This window comes from Amborella trichopoda, chromosome 13 (genome assembly GCF_054954075.1).
Source record: "Amborella trichopoda isolate Santa Cruz 75 chromosome 13, AtrichopodaSantaCruz75HAP2 v2.0, whole genome shotgun sequence".
Taxonomy (NCBI): domain Eukaryota; kingdom Viridiplantae; phylum Streptophyta; class Magnoliopsida; order Amborellales; family Amborellaceae; genus Amborella; species Amborella trichopoda.
In genome coordinates, this window is record NC_142348.1 from 39501621 (window position 1) to 39519722 (window position 18102).

The 18102-nt window shown below is 37.1% G+C and overlaps 1 pseudogene across 1 annotated transcript in view; it reads left to right on the forward strand.

The window, feature by feature from the left end:
- The window catches only part of LOC18446433 (organellar oligopeptidase A, chloroplastic/mitochondrial-like), a 66756-nt pseudogene that overhangs the window by 24352 nt on the left and 24302 nt on the right, over nt 1–18102 (forward strand). Inside the window, exons 6-7 of the transcript XR_016048181.1 lie at nt 12878–12992; nt 13827–13948. The product of XR_016048181.1 is annotated as an organellar oligopeptidase A, chloroplastic/mitochondrial-like (transcript). The remainder of the gene's footprint in view (nt 1–12877; nt 12993–13826; nt 13949–18102) is intronic.

An 18102-nucleotide genomic window follows, 5' to 3' on the forward strand; every position in this document is an offset into this window, starting at 1 on the left:
CACCAACCTATGTCCTTGGCACAACACATGTATCTTTGGATATAAAGACTGCAAATAATTTTCAGGGAGATATTTTTCCTTCATCTTTGGGAGTGTATAGAAACCAAGTCCAAGTACAAGACTTAAAAACTTAGGGGTCGTTTGGGTACCTGGAAATCTATTACATGACAATAGATTATAAGGAAATATGACATTTCCACTGTTTAGGTGCACTTTAATAGTAAGGAAATGGAAAGAGATTATTCGAGATTACCCGAGATTTCTCAAAAAATCACGAAATCCACTACGTGCATTGAGGGGGGAAAAATCTATTACCGCTTTGATGGGTAATCTTTGAGAAATCTTACGCGTGCGTCTCTCTTTGCCCTATCCTTGCTTAAAAAAATATCTTTGGGAAACGTTTGGTTTGCATAGGTGCTACCTCCCTCTCTAAGCCCGCCCCCTCTCTCTCTTGAGCCCTAATAACTGGTTTGTTTAAAGTGATCCCTCTCTCTTTAAGCCCCAGGAGAGTCCTGGTAAGCCCTACACAATCATAATAAAAAATTTCACGCAACATAATCCTCATAAGAGATTAGTAAAATCTCAATTGAAATAAGATACCTCTTTAGTCTCCTCCAATGCCTCAAAATTTTCTACTGCAATTACCAAACCTTCTAGTTTATTAATCAAACTTCTTCCCATTTTTTGACTTGTACTATAAAGATTTTGAATTTGGTATCATAAATTTATCGTTTATTTGAAATTATATAGAGAGATATCAGGATACTTCTATAAAAAATAAATAAAAATAAGGCTTATCACAATAAAATCATGTTATTCCAATCATATTTTTGCAATGACTTATCATGTTGAAACCAACGTCTAATCATGTTAGACGACATGTGATTCCATGTAAGTGCCAAAGGCATGCAAAATAAGTAGGAAATGGTGTCATCATGTCTTTAGAATGGTATAGGTTATTATTAGAAAATCTTATAAGTTATTATTAGAAAATCTTTTTGGAATGGTGAAGATGTTATTATTAGAAAATCTTTTTGGAATGGTGTGATGATGACTTTAATTTCACATTTCAGTGGAATTTTGTGATAAAAAAAGGAAAGAAATGATAGTTTATAGGCAATTGCTGGTAAAAGGTTGGTAATGCATTTCCCATATTTCCTCCAGACATAACAAAACAGTAGCAATGTATTTCCCAAGTTGCATCTAAATACCAAACAGTAACAATCCATTTACAGGTAATGTATTACGCTAGTAATATATTTTACAGACAATATATTGTCAGGTATCCAAACTCCCCCTTAGAGTACAATTCAATTTCCTTTCGAATTGGCATTACTTATGGCATCACATGCCTCAATCAAAGCCACATGAAGGAAATTACAGCGATAAACACTTTATATACTCTGTTTAAAATGAGGATACAACTCAATTTGGGTCCCTTGTAAAATCCAATACAAGACTACATAAGTAGATCAATATACGACACTTGTAACTAGTGCCTTTGAAAATTCAGCAACATACAAAGTTACAATGAAAAATTATACATCAATTGCCTGTATAAAACTCATCAAATCAAGATTTCCATGTTACATACACATGAATGCTTTAGATAAGAAAGTAACATGGTCATGGGCAGCCAGTTCGAGTTCTTGGTTCCCGGTTTACAATCATGTGTCTTATCTATGTGCCATAGTGTGACATGCGATGGCAAATCTCATAATTTGGTCAAATTCACTATATCGAATGTGGGAAGTCAAAGCATGTATCGATCTACACTTCAAATCATGGAAGGACTTTCATCAATCAAAAGATCAAACAGTTAGTGGGAGCTCGTGTGAGAAACACATGCATAGATCTGAATATTATGCACAAAACACATAGGCACACCTAGAAGAAAATTCACCAGAGTTTCGCCTTGTGAGATCAACAAATTGCTTCATGAAATATGAGTTTTAATTGACTGATTTTGATCTCAAATATCTCAGAAAATATTAGTCAATTAAGCTCCATAAAACTCATAGAAAAACTCATGGAAAACTAGCTCAATTCAACAAGGATCACAGACTCAATCACTAGGATCTATCCTAGATCAATATCTCATGAATCAAGGAACTTGAAATGGAGAGACCTTGCTGTAAAATTGAATTTTACAGCAAAGAATATCATAAAAAATAATGGAGAATGGATTAGAACTTATTCAATTGGAGAGCCACATTTGCTTGATCATCCTTGATGTAGATGAGCTTGATTGAGCATCAATGGAGTTCAATCCTTCCTTTCCCTCGTTAGGATTTTTCTTCTCACAAGACTCCAGAATTTCTTACATGAAAGATGAGAGAGCAAGAGGGGAAATGGCTAGGGTGTGCCACCTAGTCAGCGAGTGAGTGGCGTGCCACTCTTAGATAGAGACAATGGCGCTAGTGTGTGGGAAATGAGAGATTGAGGGGGTATTTATAGTCACCAACTGTAGGGATGCTTCTAGATAGAGGAATCTTGATCCGTAATGTCATCATCCTATGACTACAAAGAGAGGCTTGATCGAAGCCTTTCATCCACTATCATACCATCTTGTTGTGTAGTTGGGATGAAGCACATCCTCCATTTAATCCATAATTCATTCGAAATCCCTTTATATGAAAAAGCCATGCTCTTTTCAAATAATTAAACTAGAAACCAAAGTTGATGGCATACCCTTGAGGTAATTAGGTACATTTCCAGCAAAAATTTAAATTCAAAGCTTTCCCTCCATTTTGAAAGAGCATATGTAGCCAATCATATGGTGCCACGTGTAAGTTAAGTAGGATTTCAATTGAAATATCAAACCTTATACCCCTTTTAGAAGGGCTTACACATGCGCACATAACACTTTCTTCACACAAGAAACATGTGTCTAAGTTCATTTTTCTATTTTCCAAAAATACAAAAATACAAAAATTCCATAATTCAATACCCCCCTGGCCCAACATAACATAACAAAACTCGTAAAGACAAGGGGGGTCCTTAATGGGGTTAATGTCACCCACGCGTCACCTCCATGTGGGGCTGATGTGGAGGTCCCCATGGCCACATGGATACCCATTGGCCATTTTGGGTATCCCGTGTGGGTCCCGGAGGGTCTGTCTTTGATTGTCATTTTGTCAAAACAATTTTGAAAATGCATTTTTCTTGCTCCAAAAAATCCAAACAAATCTCTAAAAATTACCAAAAATTCATTTCATCATTCTCTATCAAAATAAACCATTTTGGCACCATTTGAAAATAATTTCAAAGGGGAATAAAGACCATATGGAGTTGAATTAAGAATTGGAGACTCGGAATCCAATGTCACCTTATCCATATGACCCAACAAACTCATGACCTACAGTGCTAATCAAGGGATCATGATATAGCTTATCAAATTCAAACCAATGAGTAACTTTGAATCCTCAACTACTAGTGGATTTTAGGTGTAGATACACATGTTGCGAGGGTTCCTATCTTGACATATGTGCACCCCGCTTCACAATGGATCCTCTAGAAGAGCGGCTTCCCATATTTGTGATTGTTTATGCACATGCTATGAGAAGGTTCTAAGAGTCAGGGATTTGGCTAATACCCTCTGTTAGCCTTAATCTTACCATATAGGGCACAATCAAACACAATCATCAATCACATAAAAACTTATCGCCTTAGCCCATCACACAGTCATGAGGCCCAATAACAATAACCGACCTTGACTAGAGGCAATCCTCAAACCTCTTGGTGCCTTCGATCAAGACAAATCGACCTCATGACTCCCTCGGGGTTTCATGATTGTTGATCCCAGTGCGCCAAGACCCTATAGTTATGTTGCTCTTTTACTCCACTAATTTCAAGAGCTATAATACCATTGGAGTTTTGAAAGGACATCACTCCAACAATCGTTTTCTACATCTTTTCTCCCGACACAAATATTAGGCTTTCCCATTCTTTTTTGCCTTGCTCTCAGCTGTTCCCATCGTACCTAAGAACTTTTTTTCAATTTAATGGCAATAATTTTAACCTTTTTATTTATCCGGCACATCCTTGTAATCAAAGACCACCCTATGTATCGTCTTTAACCAATCTATAAAGTCATCGGGCTACGGCTTTCTTTCAAAATCATGAATATCTACTTTTAGATCTATGGATTTTGAGTGCCACCTATAACTTCTATCACAGTACTCTACAATTGACTCACCCCACGGAGCATGATATTGAGAAGGGTTGTACTCAACATCATCTTCGACGAGCAAAACTTCATCTCGCACATGATTGATGCCTGCAAGCCACCTTGTAAGTTATTGAACTTACTGCCTTAGATTCTCCATCTCTTGGTCCTAATCATCACGAGGTGGATCCATATAAGTACCCTACCTCGACCTCTTATTGCTGTCGTAGATTCCCCGAGATCACAAACCCTAGGCATAGAACCAACAAAACTTAGGTCAAACTAGAAAATTCTAGGTTGTTTCGGCAAAACTTAGCCTAAAATAAGCGTACTCTAGACTAGGTTGTAGATTCCCAGCTTTGTTATTGAAGAAAACTTAGGTTATGATACAAATTTGTTACAGGGAAGTAGAGGAAAGACGCAAAAAAATAAAAATAATGATCAAAATAGACCAGATTTGAGTAGATCTAGTTTTTCTTATACAAAAAAGTGACCGTAGCATGTTTTTACTGTTCCCTCCCAAAAGTTAAAGAAACCCTAACAACCTAGGCCCTTTTATAACATTATGATAAAAAAGGACCAAAACTACCCCCACTGAAGTTAAACCATTATAAAAATACCCCATAAGTCCCTTCGTTTGAATTAAAAATAAAAAGACAAATTGGCATTAACTTTAATTAGAACGTTGGAAATAACTTAGAGACCGTAAAATTAGCAACCAACTAAAAAATGAACTCCGTCTAGAAGTCGACCATTTCCTTTTGGATCTCCTTACGAGCTTGGGATGTGGATCATCATAAAAGGGGTCATCATATGATGGATTGATTGGGTCAAAAGGCCCATAAAAATTGTCTTGAACTAGTTGAAGGACTGTCCGATGCATCACATGTAAAGCTTTCCAACACCATCACGCTTCTCTTTAAAGTCTATCATGTCGTTCTTAGCGTTGGAGGTGTGCCAAGTGGCTCCCAAGTCCACCTACCACTTATAGGGCAAACTCACCATCAAGGATTCCTCAACCACAAAGGCAAACTCCTTAGTGCTACTTGCTTGTCCAGTATCCTTCTTCTTGAGTTCCCTGCAGGTCTCTGCTATATTTGGCAATATGACCATTTAGTACAGTTATAGCATTTCTTATATTTCAAAGAAGTTTGTCCTTGAGGAGGCTTCTTAAACTTCTTATTAGATTTTACCTTCTCATTTTTTTTGACGATTTCTAGATAGGCTTGGTTTCTATCCCTCTAATGCTTCTCTCTAGCCTATCATTTTATTCCATCCTTAAGTGTCCTCTTAGGTCATCCAAAGTATGGACAATCCTATTATAACGATCTTTTTTAAATACTTCCATGAGTCTGGGAGATTTTCTATACTCTTCAAAATTAGCTAATGTTCACTAATTGGTTCACCAAAACCAGCTAGGTGGTTAGCCATGATGCACATGTCATAAAAATATGCGAACACCGTTCATTTTATACAAATTTTCATTTTATACAAATTATATCTTTCATAGAACTTACACTTGGCCTTATAGTTATCATCAATGTGTCTCTTTTCAATAGCAGAATATAAATCTTTAGCATTGTCATAACACTCAAATACTTTATGTAGTTCATCACTAAGACAATTTAGGATGGTACCTCTACATGCCACTTAATAAACCTTTGACCATCTCTAAGAGTTGTAGCATCAGTAGATTGAGCCGGTTTCTCTTCATTAATCACATAAGTCAATTCCATGGTATGAAGTAAGAAAACAAGGCTTTTCCAAATAGAAAAGTCCAAGGCATCTAATTTCTCTATCTTCACCAAATCGGAAAGAACAGTCTTTGTAGTTGCCATTTGAAGGAACCGAGGTTCTGATACCAGATGATCGATGTGAAATGGCTACTAGACGAAAATTCAGCAAACCAAAATATGTTATGGGGTCTATCTAATTAGAAGAAATTTCATTCATTAAACATATAACATGCATTTGATATCATACACTTGAATCCAGCGTGAAATCAACATCCAAATAGGCTCTCCAAACTACAACAGAATGCCCCAAATCTATACTTCCTTAGATTGCTTTCCCCTAAACTTATGCTATCAACATGTCAATGGGAAAGGGAAAAGAAAGGAACTTTCTCACCAATATATAACCACCAAAAGAGCACGGAAATGGATACACAACCACAAAAAAGGTTTCTGGAAATCCGCCTGTCTTTGGTCAATTCGCTGCAAAGAAAGCACTTCAAAGGATTTTTGGGTTAAAGAAATAGAGGGGTAAATGGTGTAGGGGATAAGGCTCGGCAGTGGCTTCTCTCAGGATGACCTCATAAGGCTTTTGGGTGCTCCTTGGTGACCAGGACATTTCTGAAATTTGTGGAGAGAGAGAGAGAGAGAGAGAGAGAGAGAGAGAGAGAGGAACTATGGGTAATGAGGGAGAGATTAGAACAACATAGCTCTCTCACCCAATCCATTCCACTTTAAGGCTTCAATATTCCAATGGGTGAATGTTTGGAAATGCTTTGTTTTCCTTTTTCAGCACTTGGTAAAAGGAGTATGTACAAAATATTATAATATGTCCTTCAGCTTCATTGGTATGTGGCGATCACATAAAATTCCGGCTGTACATCTCTACTTCGCCCACCCACCTCTAATTCTGTGTACGACATCTTCCAAACTCTCTTTATTTTTCTGGATTATAGATCCAAGATATCGAAAATGCGGTCTTTTTGGTATTTCTTGGCCATCAATCTTAACAATTTCCTCATCTCTACTCTTATTATTACTAATATGCTTTGTCTTTGCCAGACTAATTTTAAAACCTTTATATTCTAGAGCATTCCTCTAAATTTTTAATTTTGTGTTGACATCGTTTTGGGTCTCATCGATCAAAACTATGTCATTTGCCAACATGCACCATGGTACCTCATCTTGTAGGTACCTAGTTAAATCATCCATAACTAATACAAAGAAGAATTGGCTCAATGCTGACCCCTGATGTAGACCTATTGTCACTAAAAACTTTTCTCCACTAGTTGTTCATATACTAGTTAGCACTCCATCGTTCATGTCTTTCATCAAGTTGATGTAGTGTCTGGAGACTCTTGTCTTTTTCAACACCCACCAAATCAAATGTCTAGGTACTCTATGATGCTTTCTCTAAATCAATAAAGACCATGTGGAGGTCTTTTCCTTTCGCCCTAAACTTCTCAATCAGTTGTCTAAGTAGGAAAATAGCAATGGTGGTGGACAGCCCTGTATAAAACCAGATTTCTTTTTTGATTCATACACTCGTTTCATTCTTTAGTCGTTGCTCAATCATTCTCTTCTAGAGCTTCATAGTGTGGCTCAATGGTTTGCACAATTTTGTATGTCTCATTTGTTGTTGTAAATAAGTACCGCAATACTTCCTCTATTCCTCTGGCATTTTCTTTGTTCTCAACACCTTGTTGAACAGCTTGGTGAGCCAGCCAATGCCAATCAGCCCTATGGAATTCCAAACCCCACGCACTTCCAAACCTCTATTGGGATACACTGAATGGTTTGCATGATTGCACCAAAATCCATATGCTATAACAATTTCACCAACCTTTTCAAACTATGCCCTAAGAGACTATTTAAAGCCATAAATTGCTTTCTTCAACTTACACACTTTATCTGACTCCCCTTGAGCAACATACCCAGTTGGTTGCTCCATGAACACCTCTTATTGTAATTCACAATGAAGGAAAGAATTTTTGACATCAAGTTGCCATAACAACCATCCCTTGTTGGCAGCCACCGATATAACCTCTCAAACTGAATTTTGTTTAGTAACATGAGCAAATGTTTTAACTTAGTTGATGCCAAATGTTTATGTGTATCCCTTGGCTACCAATATGCTCTTTATTCTTTCTACAATGTCACTAGGTTGATATTTTACTGCATAAACCCATTGACCCCCAACAGTTTTTTTTCCAGCTGGTAACTCGGTGAGTTCCTGTGTATCATTTGACTGAAGAGCATCCATCTCCTCTTCCATTGCTCTCTTCCACCCAGTGTGAGAAAGTGTTTGCTGGTAGGTCTTAGGAACATAAATACATGACAGAGTTAAAGCAAAACTTTGATATGATGGAGACAAATTTGTAAAGGCAACAAAATACCCAATTAGATGTTGAGTACAAGGCCTGATACTTTTATAGATGGCATACATCATCATCACAAGAAGGAAGTGCATTAGTAAACGGAGATGACGATTGAGAGGCCAGCTGAGTTGGTGGGGGATGTCCAACATGCATTTTTCTTTTGGTGTAAACCTTTATGGGCTGCTCTTGAGAAACATCATGATGTATGAGTGCACTAGATTCAATGTAGTCATGCAACTGGTGTGAAGAAGAAGTATGAACAAGAATAGGAAGAGGAATAATAGAAGGCGAGGACCTTGAGACTTCTTCAGAAGTAGGATTAAAATTATTTTTCTCAATCAAATGACTCTTCTGAAAAGTATGCAGTATCACAAACAAATTTCTTTTGTAAACCAGGATGATAATAACAATAACCTTTCTAGAAGGTGAATAACCAAGAAAGATACACTTGACAGCCCGAGGACCTAGCTTGTCATGACCAATACCTAACATATGAACAAAGCAAGCACACCAAAAAAGTCGAGGAGGAACAACAAATGGTGCAGCATCAGGAAGGAGAACCATGTGAGGTGTTTTTCCATTTAAGACTTAAGAAGGCATACGGTTAATTCAATTGCATGCAGTCAGTAAGGCATCTCCCAAATAAACCTTTGGAACATGCATACTAGTAAGAAAAAAAGGGGCTACTTCAAGTAAGTGCTGATTTTTCTTTCAACAACCCCATTCTGTTGAGGAGCATGCACACAAGAAGTTTGATGCAAAATTTCGTGTTCAACAAAATAATATTTTGAAATGCTTTAGAAAGATACTCTTTAGCAATATCAGACCACAAAATATACACATTCTTATTGAATTGAGTTTGCATCTCCATGTGAAACAATTTAAAAATTGAGAAACTTTCAGATTTTTCTTTTGTTAAATATAACCATGTCAGTTGTCGATAATCATCCATGAAGCAGACACAAACTCTAAAGAAGGGACTAACAACTTCAAGTTCTTCAGAGAAGGATGACTCAGCAGACGATGTTATAAATAAGGAGAATCAGCAGAGTGAAGAGCAACACCAATGAGGTTATGATCCAAGTAAAATAGGCCTCCTGACTCATACCTACCACCAATTGTCCTCTTGGTCTTTAGATCCTAAAAGATACAAGAAGAAGAATAAAATGTTATAGACCAATGAAGAGATTTGATTAATTTGCTCACAAATAATAAACTGAAGGGAAACTTTGGGACATATAGGACAGATGCTCGAGAAAGGGAAGGGATAGGTATAATTGTACCCTGCCTTGACACATTGGACAACAATCCATCAGCCAGGGTAACAGAAGAATTAGAAATGCACTTATTTAGACATATAAAAATAGAGGACTAGCCAGTCGTGATCAGATGCTTCTGCGTCAATAACCCAGGGCGCAGGAGGCAAGAAGCACAAAAGTAACTGAATTTGCAACGATATTAGTAGAAGAGGAAGATGGAACCATAGACTGTTGTTCTTGTTTAACAAGTTTATTATATTCTTCTTTGGAAATCACAACAGAGTTACCAGCTGAATTTACCTGTTGTTGGTGATCATTGAGTCTACTCAGGTAAGGTCATCACTCTCAGATGTGTAAGTAACTTGGGTTGCCCAAGCAGGCTTACAAACCTTGTTCCAACACTCATCAACCGTATGATTTGCATGCCCACAATGCGTACACTTGCAAGTTCCTCGACCCCTGCTTTCATCACCTCTCCCTCGGCCTTTTCTTGAGTCATGACTATGTCCCCCACCTCTACCTCCATCACCTCTCCCTACAACTACATTCAATGCCGATCCATCACCAATACTTGAGTCAGAAGGAGAGAGAGAGAGGCAGATATATTGACTTGTTGAATGTGCGAGTAAACATTAGCGAGAGATGGGAGTTCACTGCTTTCCAAGATCAATGCACGTTCAGGATGGTATTCAAGATTGAGGCTAGATAAAAATTTGGCAACCCTAAATTCTTCACACAACCTCTTTTCTAATTCCATAGCACCAGATATAGGCTGAAATAGGCTCAACTCATAGTTACCGGAATCTCTCTACCGACCTCACGTTTCCGGTTCCGAAATCCGATTCCGCATTTCTGTTAAGGACTCTTTATAGAAACCGTTTTTCGGAACTAAGGAAACTCCATTCCTTAATTTCGGAATCTCGATTCGACACATCGTTAGAAACCTTTTTTTGGAACCAAGGAAACTCGATTCCTTAATTTCGGAATCTCGATTCAACACATCTTTAGAAACCATTTATTGGAACCAAGGAAACTCGATTCTGTCATTTCGCAATCTCGATCCAACACATCTTTGAAAACTTGGACCCATTATTTGCGGGTAGACGTTCCCAAATATATCGAATATGGATTCTAACGAGATTTAAATCTTGATTCCATGTCAATTGGAGTAGGAATCTTCCTTCAAATGCTTCTAGTGGTAATAGGCTTTCATTATTTTACTTGTGCTACCCTGGATGGCCTTTACTTTAAATTTAAAATATAATTGGTAAATACAACACATACAATTAAAAGTAAGACCATGGCGTAGACATAATCCTATTTTGTCTTTATAATAATGAAGTCAAATTCAATTTAGTAATACTTGTCTTTTGTATATAATGACCATAAGTTCAATAGTCAACACAATCGCTTTAAAATTCGAGAAACCTTCTAATAAGAGACATCCAATATAAGTTCTAAAGTTGATGAGGCTCAAGATGTGCTTATGGCTTCCTTCTCCATAAAAACGAAATCTTGATCTCAAACTGGCATGGATCTCTGATTTATATATTTTAAAAACTTGATTCCAAATATGTTAGAATCACTATTCGAAACAACAACATATCTATGTTCCACATATGTCAGAAACTTGATTCCATAGATGTCGGAAACTCAATTCTGCTTATTAAAGAATCTTGAGTCCTAGAGTGTCGATTTCAGGAGGGTGGGAATCTTGACTCCTGGAGTGTCGGAAACTCGAAACTCGATTCCTAAGACATGAATCTTCTAGCTAGCCGCGACTCCGCAATTCCAGTTCCTAAAATGATTTGGGTTCCTGGACGTTTCCAACAACTATGGTTCAGCTCTTCCCACATACCCTTGAGGGTACTATAATGTTCACTCACATTCTTATTACCTTTCTGCAATTGAAATATTTTCTCAAAAAGCTTATATACCCAAGGGATATTTTTATTTGCTGAATATGTTTTTTCCAAAGTATGCCAAATTTCCTTAACTGTATCAAGAAACATCACATTGGTACTTATTTGTGGTTCCATACTACTCTACACAAGGTCATGATTATGTAATTCTCTCATCCACTCTTCATATCTACTATCAGAATTAACAGGCTTGTCCTCAGTTAAATAGTTCAGTTTCCTTAGTTAAATAGTTTAGTTTCCCCAGTTAAATAGTTTAGTTTCCCCCTTGCACTCAAGGACACTTTGACAGATTGAGCCCATACAACATAATTGGACTCATTTAATTTTCAGAAGTGATTTGTCTCCCTACAGTGTCAGGCACACTAAGGATGCGAGGTTTACTTTCCATGACCATAAAAGATAAAGGAGAGGAAGGACAACCAAGGTTGGCCAATTTCAGTCACTCACACAAACCTAGTACAACTTTAAAAGGTGAGAGATACTTGTCTTTCAGATCTGGTCACATTCTCACATTTGAACAAATTAGGGCAACACCAAATTGAACACATCTAAGCATGACCATGTTGCCAACATTGAAATTAGGTCATGATCTCCCTGTATATCTTGATCCATATAGATGTTACTGTAGCACGGTAATGTAGCACATTGTTGTAGTTATATGATTAAAAATAAAGAAAGAAAGGGGAAGATCATGATTTATCTCTCTCTGTTTTTTAAGGAAGGGCCAAAAAAAAAGAGAAGATGAAAGGAAAGGGGAAGATGAAAAGATTAAAAATTCAAAAAAGAAAGGATTCAAGAAACATAAAGGATCTTCTTTGATACCATGTCGAAGAATATAGAGAGAAAAGAGAATAAGAAAGCGAAGTAGAAGAGAGAAGAGAGAAGCGAGAAATATGTGAGAAATATGAGAGAAAAGAGAAAGATGTGAGGTTTTACGCACCCTCACGCACCTCCTAGTCATATATTTTATTCAAATTTATGATGTGGACAAAACTGCACATACAAATGTTATTAGGACACTTAGGTCCAAAACTTTGATAACAAGGGATTTTAATAGATACTAAGTGAAAAATTTACAGCAACAAAGAAAAAGGAGATGAAAGAGAATGAGAAAGACGAAGGTTTAGAGAGCAGGAAAGGAAGAGGCTGAGAGAGAGAGAGAGAGAGTTATGATGAGAGGAGGGAAAAAGAGAGGCAGTCACAGTTGTTTCACTTCTCCCACATGCCTCTCTCATTCATTATAAAATTATTTACTAATGTACATTAACGCCCTTAAGTATGGAAAAAGATAAAATCGGTCCTTAGGGACTTAAATACAAAAGAAAGAAGCATAAACTTTAATATTCACAACAGAAGACATTCTAGAGGACACAATTTCAAAAAATCTGGAAGGCATTGACATTGTCATTGTAAACAGCGACTGAAAAATATGTTGGATGTGAGGATTGTTGAGAATGATGCGGTTCTATCATTCTTGCAAAATGTGAAAGATACCGCATGTTGTATGGCTGTTACATCAGCTTTTGAATTTGGTTGTTGCTTTTTGCTCTCCCATACATTAGAGATGTTTCAGGGAAAAGGCCACACTAGCTTACTTAAAACTTGTCAATATGTTGTATTGTTCAATAGAGTAAAATATTAGGTGAATTGGTGATGTGGATGAAATTAGACGCCCTTGATTTGACAAGAGTGAGATGATGAATAAGGTGATGAGCACCTACGGCATGGTTGTTTTTTGTCATGTTAAGGACACATGGGGTTAGCATTTTTATTCTTGTATATTATATATTGTATTGTGTGTTTTGTATTGTTTTATATCTTATTCATTTAAGTTTCTGGGTATTATCTTTATAATCATTTTTTAGTATGCAATATAATTTTAAGCGGGTCGTGGTATATGGGGATGTATTTGTTTTCTTATAGCTGGGATTTACTTTATTGGATCTAACAAGGTATTGGAGCAATTTAAGCCTATCAAAGTACAAACCCCTTGAAGGCACAATTGCTATGGGACAGATGTACCTGGAGCATCAGGACTTTCAATCAAGTCATGTTCCAATCTCTGCCACTGGGTAGCCTACTGTTTAGATTTTTATGGACCTACATGATGTTTGAGATTGGACCATCACTTGGACTCAAAATCAAGATGTGGGTGCATTTATCTATGTGCCTGGTGCATAAGATCTTTGCCCTATGTATCTCGTGATATAGTTTTCTGTAATCAGATTTGTATTCTTTTATGTGCAAGTGTTAATTGAGCTCAATCTATCTAACGAAGTTTTTGCTTTGCACATAAGGATTGTAGAAACCATGCTTTGGTACTTGCATTTCTATTTTAAAGTGGTTATATACAATGTAATCTGCAGATATGGAAGAATTGAAGATTTTCTGCAGGGAACAAGGAGCTGAAGAAGCTGGTGATCTTCAACATTGGGACACTGGATTTTGGAGTGAGAGACTTCGTGAATCAAAGTATGACATCAATGAGGTGTGTTGCATTATAGCATTTACTTATGGTTTTTTAAATAAAATTTTGCTTTGCTTCCTATGTGTTTTTTTAAAAATTAAAGATATGAAACAAATGTAGCAAGTTTTTCTTTCTGAATTGTTGACAGAGACATCTAGTTAGGTTTAGGACATTCCTTTCAAATGCAATTGACTTCGAGATGTTACCCGCTAGATAGTGTAGCCCATATGCTACTTGCATCATCTTTCTCCTTTGGGATTGACCATATCGACCCACATACCTTATTTCCCCATTGTGATACCAAAATCATCTCTATGATGCTTTATTTTCAGCTTCCATCAAAATTAAGCATGCTATGCTGCAGCTCTTATTGGACGTTATGCTATTGATTTAAGTTACATGCTTACCCATCGACAAAAAGATGACCATATGAATGTTTCCTTTTGTTTAAATGTTAATGAGGTGATGTGAATACTTGTGGTTGTTGGGGTTTGTGGCCTTTAAAAGCTTAGAGAGCATGCAAATAAAATTATTTATAGTGATTTATTCACTTTAGTGGGCGTGTATTGTGGTTGACTGATCTAGGGTTGGGCAGTCTATGACCCGGGTCATGTCTAAAACCCTTACCCTTGGGCATGTAGTGCTACCGTAGAGGGTTTATTGAGGGTCATTCCTTATTGAGGTCGGAGAGATGCCCAGAGACGTTTGTAGGTCAGAAGAGCTATGTGGTCTCCTGTGTGCAAAGGAAGGACCTGTTACAGCGAGGGTCAAATCTTCAATAAAACTTTTGTATGACATGTACATATATAAATCACATCTTTGGGAAGCAACTCTATATAGAGGGACACGTGTATATGTGCATGGAGAGAGCGTGCCCTGCACTATATATGTGCGTTTGATTTGCTCTTGGGAGGAACTTGTCATCCACATACTGGGACTATGATTCCATTGTTTAGTAGCTAAATTTGTCGGGCCAATCATGAACACTTTCACTTGACTGTGGGTCATGGGTCTTGTTGGTTTAGTTTGAGAAGACAATAGTGGATCATGGATTCTAGCACAGGTGGAGGGCCCTGATATTTACTTGTTTTTTACCCATTAGGTATCTATTCACTTCTAAGTTGTATTTTTTGTGTGTTTTGGATTTTCATGGACCTCCAGAAATATTGTTTTCAATTAAAAATACGTTATCATGAATTTTGAGAATTTTTCAAAATTTTACAAATGAAGTTTAAATGTGCAAAAACCCTAAAAAGGTTTTTCTATAATTTTCCAGTGAAGGATATTTAATGGACAATTCTTTTTTTGCAAGTGGGATCCACTTGAGAAGGGGGAGAAGGGGGGGAAGGCCTAATGGCACAGCCCCCACATGTGTGGGGCCCACTAGGACTACACCTCCCATAAAATGAGATGCCCCCGATTATTATTTATTGATATCATTTTTAGGATCTAGATAATCTAGGCCAATTTTTAAATTAATTTGCATGCCTAATTATATCTTTATGAGAGAATAACAGTACCAAATCATCCTATATTGTTCTAGATTAGCTCTAGAGGATTAGATTTGACTGGTCAAAGTTCTGATGGATTAGAAGTGGATATGGGTCAAATCTCAGGGGATAAGATTTCTAAACATTCACTCTAGATCATGATAGCTGATCTAGGAGATGAAACAAATCACCTTCGCAATTCTTGATCAAGTTGAACTCCTAATTTGATTGGGACACCCTAAGCCCTAGGGGCTTATGTAAAGGTCATTCTCCCCCTTTTAGAGATCGCGCTAGACCTCTCTCTCTTCTCACCATGCCTCTCTCCAAGTTTCCATCTCATCTCTCTCTAAGCCTCTCTCTCTCTTCCTATGAGGCACACCACCCCAAATAAGTGTTTGGGGGTGGCACACACAAACATAGGAGAGAGTAAAAGAGGGGCGCCCCCAGCCTTAAGTTAGGGAGTTGCCATTATGCCATGCCTCAAGTTTAAAAAGGGTCTTCTTAGTGAAACCCTAATTGTGTTTTCGCTCTCTCGCCCCAAAAGTATTAGAAAGGGTGAGGTGCTTCTCAGTTCAGATCTGTGAGATCAGTAGATTCTAGAACTTTAAGGGTGCCATTGGCCAGGTGATTTGTGTGCAGTGTGCTAAGCCCTAAGGGGGTAACCTAGGCAAAGGTTAATAAGTCTTCCCATATTTATTAAGTTCCTATTTATTGTTGTTCTTGTTTAATTAATTTCTAAACTTGTCAAGTTTTATTCAGTTTGAATAAAAGTTTATTTTTTACAGTAATTTATTGAGATCCTACATTATAGTTGGCCTATTCTATTGTAATTATGGCACTTGTAAGTAGAATTTTCAGCATTAATGGAAAAGAAGATTTTTTTTTTTTGAATTTATGGCTTGGGATTCTACATTGCCTCTTCCTTCAATGGTTTAGGTGTCAATTTATCGTCTATCCCATAAGTTGGGAATTGATAAATTCTCCTAGTCTAATTGTATTTATGTGATGGTTACATGATGAGATATTTATCCTACATTTGTCGTGCGATTTGACAGTCTTGGAGCTGAAAATGTTAGCAATTAGAGTGAAATCAACTTGATTAATTGGTTCAATCCAACTAGGGACCTATGACTTTTCCCTTGCATTGCTGCACTTTTTTTTGCGCAATCACGTATTGTTGCATGATGGACCAGGATTTGTGTAGCGGACCCATATAATTGGGAAACGGCTCCTATAATGATGATGAATCATCACGAATTGTTGAATCCATAATCAAGTGTTTGATCAATATCTCGAATTCTTATGAAATAAATACGATTGTTGTTTTAATGCATTCGCATTTGGTTGAACATAAACATATGTTCCTAAGAGTTTGTTAATATAAGTGCCATAGTCTGGGAGAAATTATTGGGGTTTGTGGCCTTTAAAGGCCGTAAGAGCATGTAAAAGGCCTTTATAGTGGATTATATACTTCAGTGGGAATGTGTATTGTTTATTGATCAAGGATCTATGGCCCTGATTATGTCTAAAACCCTCACCCTTGGGCTTGTGGCACTGCCAAAAAGGGTTTACAGAGGGTCTTCCTTTGTTGAGGTCGAAGAGATGCTCAGGGTTAATCTATAGACCAAGAGATATATGCGATCTGTTGTGTACGGATGTTGGCCTATGAATGCGAGGGCTAAATCCTTAACAAACTTCCACATAGCATGTATATATATAACTGCCGCATTACCGGGAAGCGACCCTGATGAAAATACGTGTACATGTGCATAGAAAGTGTCCCTCTTGCACTATAGTGATATGTACTCAACTTGCTCTTAAGAGAAGAACTGTAATCCACATTTGGGGATTGTTGTTCCACTTTTTATTGGTCAGCTTTGACGAGTCAATCATGAGCCTCTGCATGAGACTATGGATCTTGTGTTTCGGTGGGTTGGTTTAAGAAGACAGTTGTGGATCATGATCACTGGGTCGTGTGGAGTTCCCTTATAGTTACTTGGTTTTGACCTACTGGTACCAGTAGATATTTTATTTCAATTAGAAATGTTTATGTAAATTTTAGAATTTTTTTTAGAATTTGTAGAGAAAGGACTAGTCTAACCGTAGAAAAAGGGAGGAGCCTTTTTGAGGCATGCCCTAACTGTATTTCTATGCTCTATGCTCTCTAACACTCTAGTTTAAAAGGTATTGTCTAAGGAAGCTTTCCGGCCTTGAAAATTCAGCAAGACCAATACGATTGAAGTGGGCCATCAGTCAGGAAATTAGGTGTGGGGTGTACTTAGTCTTTTAAGAGTGACCCTAGGAATAATTGAGTAAGTCTTCCCAGTTGTTTATTTTTGTTTTTCAGTCATATTTCCATATTTACTGTGATTTTCCAGCAACGTTATTTGTACTCAAATTGATAGTAGAAGCTTGGTTTTTTTCTTGGATTGTATTATTTAGTTTGGCTGTAAAAGGAGAGGTCCTATATTTTATTTAGGGTTTTAATTTCCTTTGATACTAGTGTATTATGGTGTACTTGTAAGTGGAATTCAGATTCAATAATAAATAAAAGAAATTTTTTTTTGATTTTATTGCCTTGAATTCCACATAGCCACTTCTTTCAGAAGTTTAGGAGTTTCTTTTATTATTTCCTTAGCCATGAAAATCCCTATTCCATTTATAGTTACAACTTTCCCTTCAGTT